This window comes from Crocuta crocuta, unplaced genomic scaffold, assembly GCF_008692635.1.
Source record: "Crocuta crocuta isolate KB4526 unplaced genomic scaffold, BGI_CrCroc_1.0 scaffold247, whole genome shotgun sequence".
NCBI lineage: Eukaryota > Metazoa > Chordata > Mammalia > Carnivora > Hyaenidae > Crocuta > Crocuta crocuta.
In genome coordinates, this window is record NW_027531910.1 from 1,820,273 (window position 1) to 1,833,660 (window position 13,388).

The window sequence follows — 13,388 nt, forward strand, 5'->3', positions numbered from 1 at the left end:
TAGAGGTCTTTTAGCTTAATGATAAATGTTTCATGACATAAAATAATAAATAAATGAGCTTGGATAGCTATCCACTTTGATAACATTCTACTATAAGAAATACCGTTTGCCTCTCCCTATCATCATTCTCACTTTTCTGTGTACAATTCTAACACCAGACAGCTCTCTCCAGCCAGCTACTCAAGGCTGGTTTCTAGGAGCAACAAACATGAAAAACACCAGCAGAAACTAACTTGGAGGGTTTTACCAAATACTTAGAAGCTTCAATGATTCATGTTTGAGAAAAATATTACCAATAGTTAACAAAAACATTCTGGTGGTATGCAACCTGACAAATACACAAATCTTTAAACATGTTTCTAAGATTCAAACATTTCAGGGCAGGTGTGTTCTCATTATCTTAATTCTTGAAAACATCTGTTTTGAAATGTTTAGGGTAGCTCTGAACAATGTGTGTTTAGTTAACCAACTCACCTAATTGATCAGATATTTCTCAAATTTAGGTAGATTGGAGAATGAGTTCTGTAGACCCCTGAAGTCTTCACCAAATGTATCAAGAACATTTACTCGTTATATTTGTGGCCAGGAAACAAGTGTACAGTTCAGTGGCTATGAGGTTATTTGTATACCAACCCTGGAACTTGTGAGAGCCTTTTGTCTGTCCTTAATCCTGCCCTCCATCCTGCTGCTTAGAAAGTAGATGGATGGTTACTGAAACTCCATCTTGAACCCTGAAGATGGAAGGCAAGCCCTAAGAATCCTTTAATGTTAAAAAAAAAGGAGGGGTAGCCTAGATTCCACACATGAACAGTCAAGCACTCTCTATATCTGAGTTACACACAAAAGAAGTCAATTTCTGTTTTCCTTAAATTGCTATTTTTGAGAACTTTTTGGGACATAACTCAATCTAGTCCTAATTAGAACTAGGCCCTTGGTGATATTATTTGCTTATAAAAGGAATTCAGTTTTAGATTGATAGAATATAAATCCTAAGTATAATTCTGCCTTTGTAGCTTGTATTTGTTTTGGTGAAATGCATTTATTCTATCATTTACATAGATTTTATAATTCTATATGTTAGTTACTAAGAAGGGAGATTGTTCCTGAGGTGATCGATGTGCTTGTAACTGTTTACATGTTTTCCTTATGGCTTTTTCTCAATTTATAAATATTCTCTGTAAGCAATTCTTTACTGAGTTCTTGTGGCCAGTATTATTAGATAATAACTTTACTAGTCTAGATACAGAATCAAATTATGTTTTATCCCTATTCGGTCTTACCTTGACATTCCATTAAGTAATGCCCGATAGTTTACCCATTTCTTATAAATTATTGTCCATTTTTTCAGAGTTATTACAAGAAGTCATAGCATAAATAACTAAATAGATGAGTAAGATTTGCTTTATTGTATAATGTCCACATCACCCTGTAAATATGCTCAATAGTTTTCTAAAGTTTGTATTTTAAAAGCAATAAAATGTAAGATTGAATGGTATTTCAAGTACATTATCCTTGCATGCATACACAGTATATTAAGAAAAATACTTACATAGCTTTAAGACTTAAATTGACCTAATGTTTCCAAATATGGGTTCTAGGCATTATGTATGAGAATATTTTCTCCACAGCTTTATAATTGTGTTTTTTGTTATATAATTGTGTTTTTGCATACTTATGTATGCACTCAATGTTAAAAAGATTTATAGTTGATAGAGATTTGTAAGAGATTCTTCACACTCCCCTCACCTACTGCTGATTTCTAAAAATAACCATTTCCAAATGGTTTGACTGTATTTGTTTTTGTTTTTTTTAATTTTCATTCATTCTTCTAAATAACAAGAGTGTACTTCTCAATGTTGATGTTCAGCAGGAGGCACTATCTATTCACCTTCCACAGTGAAAACTCACAGCTATCACTCCAAGTACCTGATTCACACAATCCTATACATTTGTACCAATACTTAATTTTTTACTGAATCAATCCTCAGATCCATATGTATACAGCATCTTCAATAATGCTCTGAAGTCTGATTATTTCTGCTTTCTTGTACGATATTTTTGTTCGTTTTGGTGTTAACAATCATCTCTTAAGGTTTTTCCTTAGCTTTCTATATACTTGTCACTAATTCAACACCAAACTCATAGCTGACTTTGTAATCTCTCCTCAATATGTTCGCAAATATCAAATATCCTATCAATTTCATTTTCTTGATGCAGTGTCTCCTGGACCTGCTCCAATCTGCACCTTTTTTTTTTTTTTAACCTAGTATACAAATGTCACCCTGGAATCTCCTTTCAATAACTTTACTGAGCAGGCACACCATTAACAGCTTGACAAGCACAGGGCAAGAGAGCAAACAGAGGTACTCTGGTCTATATCTCACCCCCTTCCTCTTCCCAGACTGGCTCTAAGGAACAGACCCGAAGAAAAAACAAAAAAGCCATCCAGACCTTGGGGATGGGTGAAGCACCATTTTAGGCAGGTAATTTCTTCCAGTATTCTACCTGTAAGGTAATGACTACAGTATTTCCTTTCTTGGATCCAAGTGTGGGACAATGCTGAGTGTTTCATAGTCAGTAGAATAGAATTTACTTCACTGAAATATACTTTTAACTGTATCAGGTGTTCCAAGAATTTTTTTTTCCTTACCAGTTTTCTGCTGTGATTAGAAAAAAGCAGGCATCTATGTCTCAGAATGGGAGAAAGGATCTAAGGATGTGTTTCTTAAATAGATATTTATCCAGGTCTGCTTTTACATTTAGCTTCAACCCTATTGTCAGAGGTACTAAGTACCAACTATTCCATAGCCTTTGAGGTGTTTATGGTACAATTTTCTCTGAGTTTTGCATTTCCATTGCTGTCTTGGGGCAATCATGAAATAGTAATAATATTGTCTTACATGGCTTTCTCTGATCTCCAACCAAGGTGATTTTCTCTAGCTCCTTGAATAGTTTGTTAAGTGTTTCTTTCAGCTTCATACAAACATCTATCTGTTTTGATCATCACCTCCTCCTCTTCTGCCCATCTAGTCCCCCTCTACTGCACTTTTATATGGATACTAGTCACTGGATTGGGGCACACCAGGATAATCCAGGACAACCTCCTCATCTCAGGATTCATTACTTACTTACATTTACAAAGATTCTTTTTCTACATTAAATAATATTCGCAGATTCTGAGGATTAGAACATGGACAAAGGTTTGAGGGACCAACATTCACTACACTAGCGTTTAATCATAAATGTGTGATCCTAACACATATTTGGGGAGATTTCACATTACTTCCATGTGTCAACAAATTTTTATTTATGTTTTTATTTTGAAAATATTAAAAATAATGAAATCAGTAGTAATCTTCAGTTCTTTACCACAGGGGCTTCTTCATAGAAGAGCTCACATGACAGCAAGTTTCCTTTAGAGCAAGAAGACAGTGAGAGTGTCCAAGACAACATGGACAGAATCAAGGAGACAATTTAGGAGTTTATAGCACTAATCATCAAGCCAGGCCAGAGATGATGTTAGCTTGTACCAGGGAATAGTAGTGGAGATGGTGAGACAGTGTTGAGCTCTAGAAAAACAATTTGAAAAGTGTGTCAACACAGTTTCTGATGGATAAGATGTGGGTGTACAAGAACAGAATATTATGAAAGCAGTCGTGCAATGTCTTTCTCCTAAAATAACTGTACTCTGTAAGCCAGAACTCTTTTTTCCTCCACTGTATATTCAGTATCTAAAGTGCTCAATAATCTGAATAAATGAGTGAGTCAATGGATAATTTGATCAATTTGACAAAATTAAAGAGATGTGAAATCACATCAAATGAAAGCCAACCTCCATAATCTACAATAATGGTACAAAGACAAAAATTGGGTAAATTAGAGCATTTGGTGGCAAGAACTTTAATATAATGTCAGAAAATTTTCAGAAACAACTTCACTAATGGGGTAGTATAATGATGAGAACAGGTGATATGAATATATATAGCAAGTATGTGAAGACTAATGTGGACAGCAATGATAAAAATAAATTTGAGAAGGAAAGTTCTTCAGGATAGCTGTGATTCAACATGCCTTACTTAAGTAATTAAAAGTCATAAATAGGGCTTTTGTTCTGACTAGGCTTACACAACTAAAGCAATATTTTAAATTTAAATTAGAAAATTACAAATCTGCAAAGCAGTGCTATATGGAAAGTTTTGTTTATTTTCCACATTAGATTTGTAAATTATCACGTTAACTTGAGTTATTACAATTTTTGATGAAACAAATGCCAGCTTTTTGTTATAGGTAATGTGATGGTTAGTTTTTCTGTGTCAACAAGGCTAGGCTATAGTACTCAGTTATTTAATCAGACAATAATCTAGGTATTTCTGTAAAGGTATTTTGCAGATGTGTTAACATCCATATCTTTTAATAAAAGGACTTGCCCTTGATAATGTGAATGCAACTAAGAGAAAAAACTAAGTTTTCCTGGAGAAAATGAAATTCTGCCTCAAGTCTTCAGCAATATATTTTAACTTGAATTTTCAGCCTGTCAGCTGGCCCTACAGATTCTGGGTTGCCAGGCCCCATAATTATGTGAGCCTATTTCTTAAATTAAAATAAACCTATGTCTATTTAGATATAGATAGATCATGTATATCTATATTTATATATCTCCTAATCTGCTTTCTCTATAATTAAAAAAAAAAACACTGGGTTATTTTAGTGGTTATTATGAAAAAATAAATGTTAAGAATATTTGCCAGTAGCCTACAATGAGATATTATAACAGGGCAGTTAAATTCAAACTTCTGATAAAAGTTAGAAAGCCAAAGAAAATCATTAGCAAATTCTTGATCAGATGGTGCCAAGCTCAGGCTCTAGAATCAGACAGTCTGTGTCCAAATTCTGGTCCTGCCAATTATAGGGGCTCTTGGGAATGCTACTGACTTCTCAGAATTCCAGTTTCCCATCTGCATAATGACATTATTAATGATTCCTACCTCATGGAGTGTTACAAAGATTTAATGAGGTCCTAGATATAAAATGTTAGTACAATGTCTTTAATATAAAAACACATAAAAATTTAGTAGTAATTATTATTTCTCAAAAGTTATAGAATGAAGAATTATGCCCATTATAGACACAAAGAGGAACAAAAAAAGATTTAAAAACCTGGTTAAAATATCTTATTGATATCTGAAAGGGAAAATAAATGCCAAAAATTCGCATAAAACTATTCTATTTCTAATTGCTAGGAGAGGAGAAAAAAGCTATCTTTATAAATAAAAAATAGTCTTCAAATGAGGAAAACCTCAAAATTCAAATTGTCTCACAACTCAGGCACAAAATAAAAACTGAAGAAGAAAAAATAAATTTAAGAAATACTTTATAAAGAACTCTGAAGGCAATAATAAAAGACAAGAATTTAGATAAAACGTCAGAGAAAGCTTGGCTTTCAGCTTACTTTATATTACAAGTATGAATTTTTTGAGGGAACAACATAGCATTCTTGACAATAAAATAACATAAATCCACTATTTTCTCTCTAACAGAGGCCATTCACTCTTCTGATACAGTTTGCAGTTCCTTTTTGGAAGCCTTGGGAATATCGTGGGGTTACATAGAGTTAAAGGAGTCAAGTGAGCACATGAGGGTGGATGTGGGGATGGTATGCTCTTCTATGGAAAAAAAAATGTATTAATTGATATAATGAGAGAGAGAGAGAGAGAGATACTGATAAGTAAATTCCCATGACTGGTATGGCTTTCTAACAATGGAACCTCTGGGGAAGAGGAGGTAAAGCATTGCTTCTGACTTTGTTACCTCCTCCAGCCAACATCACTTGGGGTTATTGTTACCAGAATCACTGGAGTTGAGATACAGTGGAGTAATATCTAGAAGAGGTATGCTAATAGCTTTCACTGATTATAGTCATTTTCAAGGAATTATGGATTCAGTTTTTGAGAGTTGCAGTTAAAGACTCCAAAAGATTTTCCATAATGTAATTTGAATGTAAAATAATACCTTCTTTTATCTTTCTTTTAAATCTCCTCAGTCCTCAGTTTTTCTGTTCTACACATAAACTTCCTGGTACAATTGTCTTAAATATCTTTTAATATTTTCAATTTTACATATTCATATCTATAATGAAATACCAAATTGTTTTTTCATTGTGGAGTCTTTTTCTATGTTGATTTTTACTAATAAATACAGTCATCAAATGACTGGTTATATGAATCAATTTTAAATCATATCTTAGTGGGAGAGTTTATTTGTTTGATTTGGGTATTTTTCTTGCTGTTCTTAAGATTGCTTACACCAACAATTAAGAACCTTCGATTTTGGCAGACTTTACTAAAGAAAAAAATAGGGGTACCTGGGTGGCTCAGTTGGTTAAGCCTCTGACTCTTGATTTTGCCTCAAGTCATGATCTTGTGGTTTGTGCGACTGAGGCCCTCACTGAGCCCCAGGCTCCCAGTACAGAGCCTGCTTGGGATTCTCTCTCTCTCTCTCTCTCTCTCTCTCTCTGCCCTCCCCCACCACCATTCATGTGCATGCAGGCTCTCTCTCTCTCTCTCAAATAAATAAATAAACTTAAAAGTATTAACAACCAGAAGTTTGACACACAAAAAAGGAAATATTATGGTATAGCTTCATAAGCCTATTAGAAAAAATATTTTGCCTACCTCTTTACAAATGTTTAGGGGGATCTGCCCAGATGTGGAGAAAACTTTGAATAATGACACAGTACTAGAGATAGTTTAACCTGCTCTGATTCCAACACCCTTACCAAGCTGCTGCTACTTCCCTCCACATAGATTCGCTCCTCACCACACCTGATTCCAATACCTGTGATGGACACTTCCACCACCTCCTATTGCTTATCTGTCCCTAATATCTTTTGTTGTGAATTATTTCAAGGCAAATAAATAACCACTAAGAAAATCCTACACCTTTTAAGGCTTATTTGAGTACAGCCTAGAGGCTATCACTTGAATTCTAACACAATCTCAAATTATCATTCTAGAAAAACAAAGGGCTTTACAGAAAACCACCAAGCAAAACAAAACACATTCAGAAAGGGCTATTTCACTAAACTTATTCTGGAGACAAAAGCACTGGATGAATCCCCCTAAAAATTGCAATATAAGCAACAGAGATTTGCTTCATCACCATACCAAACACAACTCTTATCCAAGACCAAAGGCATCTCAATTTTATATTTTTTTCTTCTTTTCCCCACTAAATATTGATAGCTGTGGTATAAACCAGTTAATAAACATTTGCATTTTGGAAAAATAATGCAGATGGGGGTCTGTCCAACCATCTTTGACACAGTCTATATTCATCAGAATTTCCTTGATTATTTCTCTGCTAATAGGTTTGTTTCATTCAACTATTGCTGTGACTATGCTGTATAACAAACAATCCCAAAATTCCAACAACTTTTAAAAAGTAGCCCTTACATTTTCTTGTACATAGGTCTGTTTTGTACACAGGACAGCTGTGTATAAGCTAGCAGTTCTGTTTATGGAGAGTCCCATATGTTTCAGATTCTAGGAAAAGTAGTTACATGAGGCAAGCTTTTACCATGATGAATGGCAGAAACACTGAGGCCTCTTCCAACATTCCAACATTCTGTATCCAATGGGATAAAAATGAATATATATTCTACCCACAAAGTGCCATAGTAAAAATGGAGAGTGATGAAAGAACTGTGAAAAAAACTGAATTCAATCTATTTCAAGGTTTGTCTCCAAATTTCACATAGCTTGAACAATGTTGACAAACTCTTAAATCACTCAACAAAGAAATGATTTCTCCTAGGTTTTGAATACAACATAATCTCTTGGTAGAAAAATATTTCCATTCTAGAGGAAATACTTAAACTTTAATAGGACAGCTCTGGCTTTGAATAAAAGCAATATTCTGTTTAATGAAGAACTCTAAATTTTACATCAAGAAGTCTGAATACCTCTTTGAGCTACCAGCCAATAATGTCTAGTATGCATTTTTATCTAAATACACTCAGCAACATTAAAAACTTAAGAAAGGAATACTCCTCAAGTTTCAATAGTCATCTTTGATATTTTTCTAAAAGTAAAAATTTTATATACTGAGAGTTGTGGGGACAGTACAGTTTTGTTTACTGATGATGTCATAATTGCTGAGCACTGTGAAGAAAGTGTCTCACTAACTGTGGAATTTTAGGTGCACCAACAATAATCTATCACACAAAATCCAAACTACCATTCTAATACGTTGGTAACAGATTCATTACAACCAATATTTTTGTATAGGACCAGGAAATTTTAAGGTAGAAAAATAAAGGCTAAATCCAAAACTTTGAGGAATATAAGATGGCCAAGGAATTCAATCTGAGAAGAGCATCAAATTGTATAGGATTAAATATAAAAACATTGGTTACTGAATAGTGAAAAAGAAAAAAATATTTGAGGAGATACTATATAAAAATATTATTTTACTATTATTATCTATCCCATATAACCTTCTAGACTTTAATTTTGTAAGCATCCTTTTTCAAATTCGTGGAACCAACTCCAATGAACAGAAGGATCCTGGGGTTTCGTCCATACCAACAAGCAATTTTCAGACACCAGGAGGGTGTGTGAGAATTCCAACTCAATTCTGATGCCTATCTAACTGAAGATAGTATCAGATTCCACAAGTTAGGGGTTCAGTCCTACAGTACCTTCACCCCCAGCCCCCACCTTCAGATGCCAGCCACTAGCCCAGGTTGCTTCTAACCACCTGGCTACAGATTCAAGTTTCCCATGACTTCCTCCTTGGGTTTGATAAATTTGCTAAAGCAGCTCACAGAAATCAGAAAACTGTGTTACTATTTATTGTAAAAGGATACAGCTCAGAAACAGCCAGATGGAAGGGTATTAGGCAAGGTATGTGGGAAAGGGCAAAGAGCTTCCATTCCCTCTCTAAGTGTACCATTCTCTCCAGATATCCACACGTTCATCGACTTGGAAGCTCTCTGATCCCTTTTGGGGTTTTATAGAGACTTCATTGCATAGGCATGATGATTAAATTACTGGCCATTGGTGCTTGAACTCACTCTTCAGATACTTTCCCCTCCCCAGGGGCAAGGGAATAGGACTGAAGGTCCCCATTCTATAATCAAATGGCTGATTCTCCCAGCAATTAGCCCTCATCCTTATGTGGGGTCCAAAAGTCACTTCCTTAACATGACTCATAATACTTTTGTAGCTCTCATCACTAGGGAAATTTCTAGGGTTTTAAGAGCTCTGCCAGAAAAGACCAAAATGTTTTTCTTATTATGTATTACAATATTCTACATTCTATATCTATTTATTCTTGCACACTTATCATTAGTTTCTATTGTTAATCAAGAGATGAATATTTATCCAAAATTTTTATCCTAAGTTCCTAGAGGTGAATTATTGGATCTGGGATGGTAAAAAATTCCAGAAACAGTTCAAATAAAGAAAAAAATTTGGAAACCAACTTACTCCTTACAACAGGGTCTAACAAGAAAGAAAATTTGCAGGATTACTTTTCAGATGTAGGGATTTTAAGGAAGAGAAGACTTATAGGTATATGGTGGACAACACAAAGGGAACACAAGTATAAGGTGAGGCACCAGTGTCTAGCAAAAGCAGAAAGATTTTATGACTGTTTGACAGTCCTCTGTAGGACTGACAGAGCCAAGGGAGAAAACAGTGCTGGCCAGTGCTGCCCAGTGGTGCCCACTGAGAAGTGGAGCACTGTGAGACTGATAGGCCAGGTGAGATGTGACACTGCAGAATAACAAATACTGGAAGAAACACAAGGCTGAAAGAAATAGAAGGCAGAGTAAAAGCCAGTTGGCCTGTCTTATATCCAAAACTCCAATCGCCTACTGGTTTTTGCCCTCCCTATTGGTTAAACCTAATTGGAAGCCAGATAGCAAGCCCTGATATGAAGAGTATACAAAGATCAACTCCCAGGGCATAAATTAGGGCATAAAAGGATGAAGAATAAATCTGGAGGGGGAAAAAATCCAGCATACCCCTTCCTCTGCAAGAGTGATTACTAGAGTAAAGAAATAATAATTACTATGGTCAGTGGTGACAATATAGTGAGCATACAGACACACAAACCAAATTGACAATGACCAGCATTCAAGAACAAAGTGTAAAGCAATGAAAGTGCAAATATTGATTATCTACCAAGGAAAACATGTGTGACATCTTAGGATACTATCGAAGAAGAGAGGAAAGCAAGTTGTGGTAATTCAACTGGGAGAACTCATATACAAATAAATCTGCCATCCTGGGGGTGAAACTGGGGAACATAACACAATTATCTATAAAAATATAAATTAAGTCTACTTTACTTCATAGGAAATGCTGCAGTTGAATATACTAACATTTTTATTAAGGATTGCAATTTTTATGAAAAAAATCTCTTAAGGTTTTCATTCTTGTTTAATATCACTTATATCACTATATATTTTTATTATGATGAGTCTTTCTCAATCATTTATGAAGAATACTAAATATATTCTGTATATCAATACCAAGTATACATGTCTTTGGTCTAACTTAAACAGGTAATATTTTGGAATTTTTTATAACAAGCTATTATATATAGCTCAGATGTTATTTTCATATTTATAGCACAGAATGTAGTTATGATTCATTTTTCATCTTGTTCAACAATTTGAAATTGGAATTTTCTTTTCCACCCTTGAGAAATTTTCAGCAATAGAGAAAAAATGATATATGAACCTAAAATATTCTGAATCATTCTTTAACCTGGAGTTCTATTTATTAATACACATTTCCTTTTGGATGTGAAGCTCCTTTTGTTAAATTGATGAAGATAAAACCTATAGTGCCAGTTCCATCTTCTCTTAAAGAATTAGAAACAGTATTCTAAGCTGAGAAGAAGCGGAAATATTATTTTTTTCAGAAGTTCAGTTTAAGAAATAGTAGCTTGAAATTCCTCAAGCTTTTATGCTATCTAGCAGGGATTGAAAATTATGGCCTACAGGTCAAATCTTACCCGTTGCCTCTTTTTATAAATAAATTTAACTGGAACACAACATTAACTCATTTTTATATTACCTGTGGTTTTTCTCAGAGAAAAACAGCAGAATTAAATTATTGCAATAGAGATCTTATGGCCCACAAATTCAAAAATATTTACTATTTGGTACAGAAAAAATTTGTCCACCCCTAATATGTAATGATTCTGCCAATGATATTAAGAAAGTAATCCATGTTTGCCTGGTATATTTCTGGTGTAGCAATAATATACATATATATATATTATTGCTGGGCAATAATATATATATGTATATTATTGCTGGTATATTTCTGTGGAGCAATAATATATATATATATTTCTAATAAAATAGCTACTTGATTGTAATTATTTTATCAACACATGTAATTTAGTTCACAAAAACTTTTTGGGAAAATAAAATCTTCCTATAAAAACTGTCTGAGGCCAGCACATAATAGGCACCCCATGAATTTTTATTCAACTGAGTACAATTAATTACACATTGAAGAGCTGCTCAATAAATATATTATTAGTATGAATGACATATTAAATTAATTAATTAATACAGCTATAAAATTTTCCTTCTATCCAATAAAACCCCTTCATATTAGGCCCATATTTTTGGAGAATAATGTACAGTTAGCATTCTATCTCATAAAAGATTCTCTAATTCCATGGTTTAATATTAATAAATTTAACTGTCTATAAAACTATACAGTGAATAATTCCTGAGTTATCACAAAGACCATGTTACAAGTGAGACTCTTTCAGGTAAAGATTGAAAACCAAACCCATGTTGCAACTGCCATGTTTTGGTAAATTTGTAGAAATGATTGAAGTGACTAAACCAAGTAAAAAAATATATAAACAAAGTTTTGCAAATAAAAATAAGAACCTACTCTTTATCAGAAATTATGAAGAACCTTTAAAGGAATGCTGGCAACAGACAGGATGGGATTGATGAAGAAAACCAGAAACCAAAATAAGTGCAGAAAAGTCTACTTGAAAAGGTAGGGTCAACACCAAGAGTAATCCATCCACAGAAGTGGCGGTTGGGAAAGGCTGGAATGTACCAAAAGGTCATTATGTAGGTCATAAGTGTTAGTCTCTTGGTCAGAGGCTTCCTCTCCAAATTTGCCCCACCCACCCGCAATAGGGTGCAATAACAGTGGTGTTTTTCTCTTTAATGTTAGTGACAAAAAGATAGTTCTAGGTGGATCAGGAGGAACTCGGCTTTCATGTTCATAATGCTGCTTGAGAAACACTCCATCTGGCAAGACTGATGCCCTTCAGCTGTCTAATTCTGTTTATACATACAACAGTTCTAGCTTCTAAAGCAAGACCTGCCCAATCCACTACTCATATGCAAATTGTCTGGGCAAACTGAACAAAGTCTAAGAAGTAAACAAGCACAAATGTCCTACACACACATACCCACACAGTGAATATATACAGTGGCTATATAAAGTGGATATATATGAGCAGGGAATGTACAATACAAAAGAAAGGCAGGACAATAAATATGCAGAAATAACTTAAAACAAAAGTAACATCTATTACTTTTACTCTATAACTCTATTAGTCTAACTGAGCAAACAGAAAAGGAATAGTGGATTGATACATTTAATACCCTAAGAGAAATTCATCCAGGTACAGCATACATACAAGGAATTCTAAAGATACCATGGAAATTAAACTTTTGACCATTGAAGTTAGAAAGACAAAACAGAACATTTATAGTCAGTCTGTGAGTTCGAGCCCCGCATCAGGCTCTGTGCTGACAGCTCAGAGTCTGGAGCCTGCTTGTGATTCTGTATCTCCCTCTCTCTCACCCTCCCCTGCTCATGCTCTGTCTCTTTCTTTCAAAACTAAATAAACATTAAAAAAAAAAAGGAATCCCAAAAAGAATGACTAGAGAGAATAAATAAAAGCAGTCTTCAAAGAATTCATACAATGTTTCCAAAAATAAGGGTAAAAAAAGACACTCGTATTCAAAAAGCTTAATGAAGACTGACCCACTGAATAAATTTTCTTTCAAAAATTTTCAAAAATTTTTGAAAGAAAATTTTGAAAGAAATATCACTGCCTAGAATACAATATTTAGTTATTAAGTAGTTTATTATCTATCTCAACTGAAAAGCATAACAGCTTCATGAAATCCAAGAATTTGTTTTGTTCACTGGTATATAGTAAACACTGAGAATGATGCTTTTAGACAGTAATTGTTGCTGTCATTGTTATATTATTATTACTATTAATTCTCTAAGATAGTCTAACATTATGAATATGGACTCATTCCAAAATGATACTCAATGAAAAATCAAGGGGTACTAGTTTAAATTGAATGATTCCATTTATCC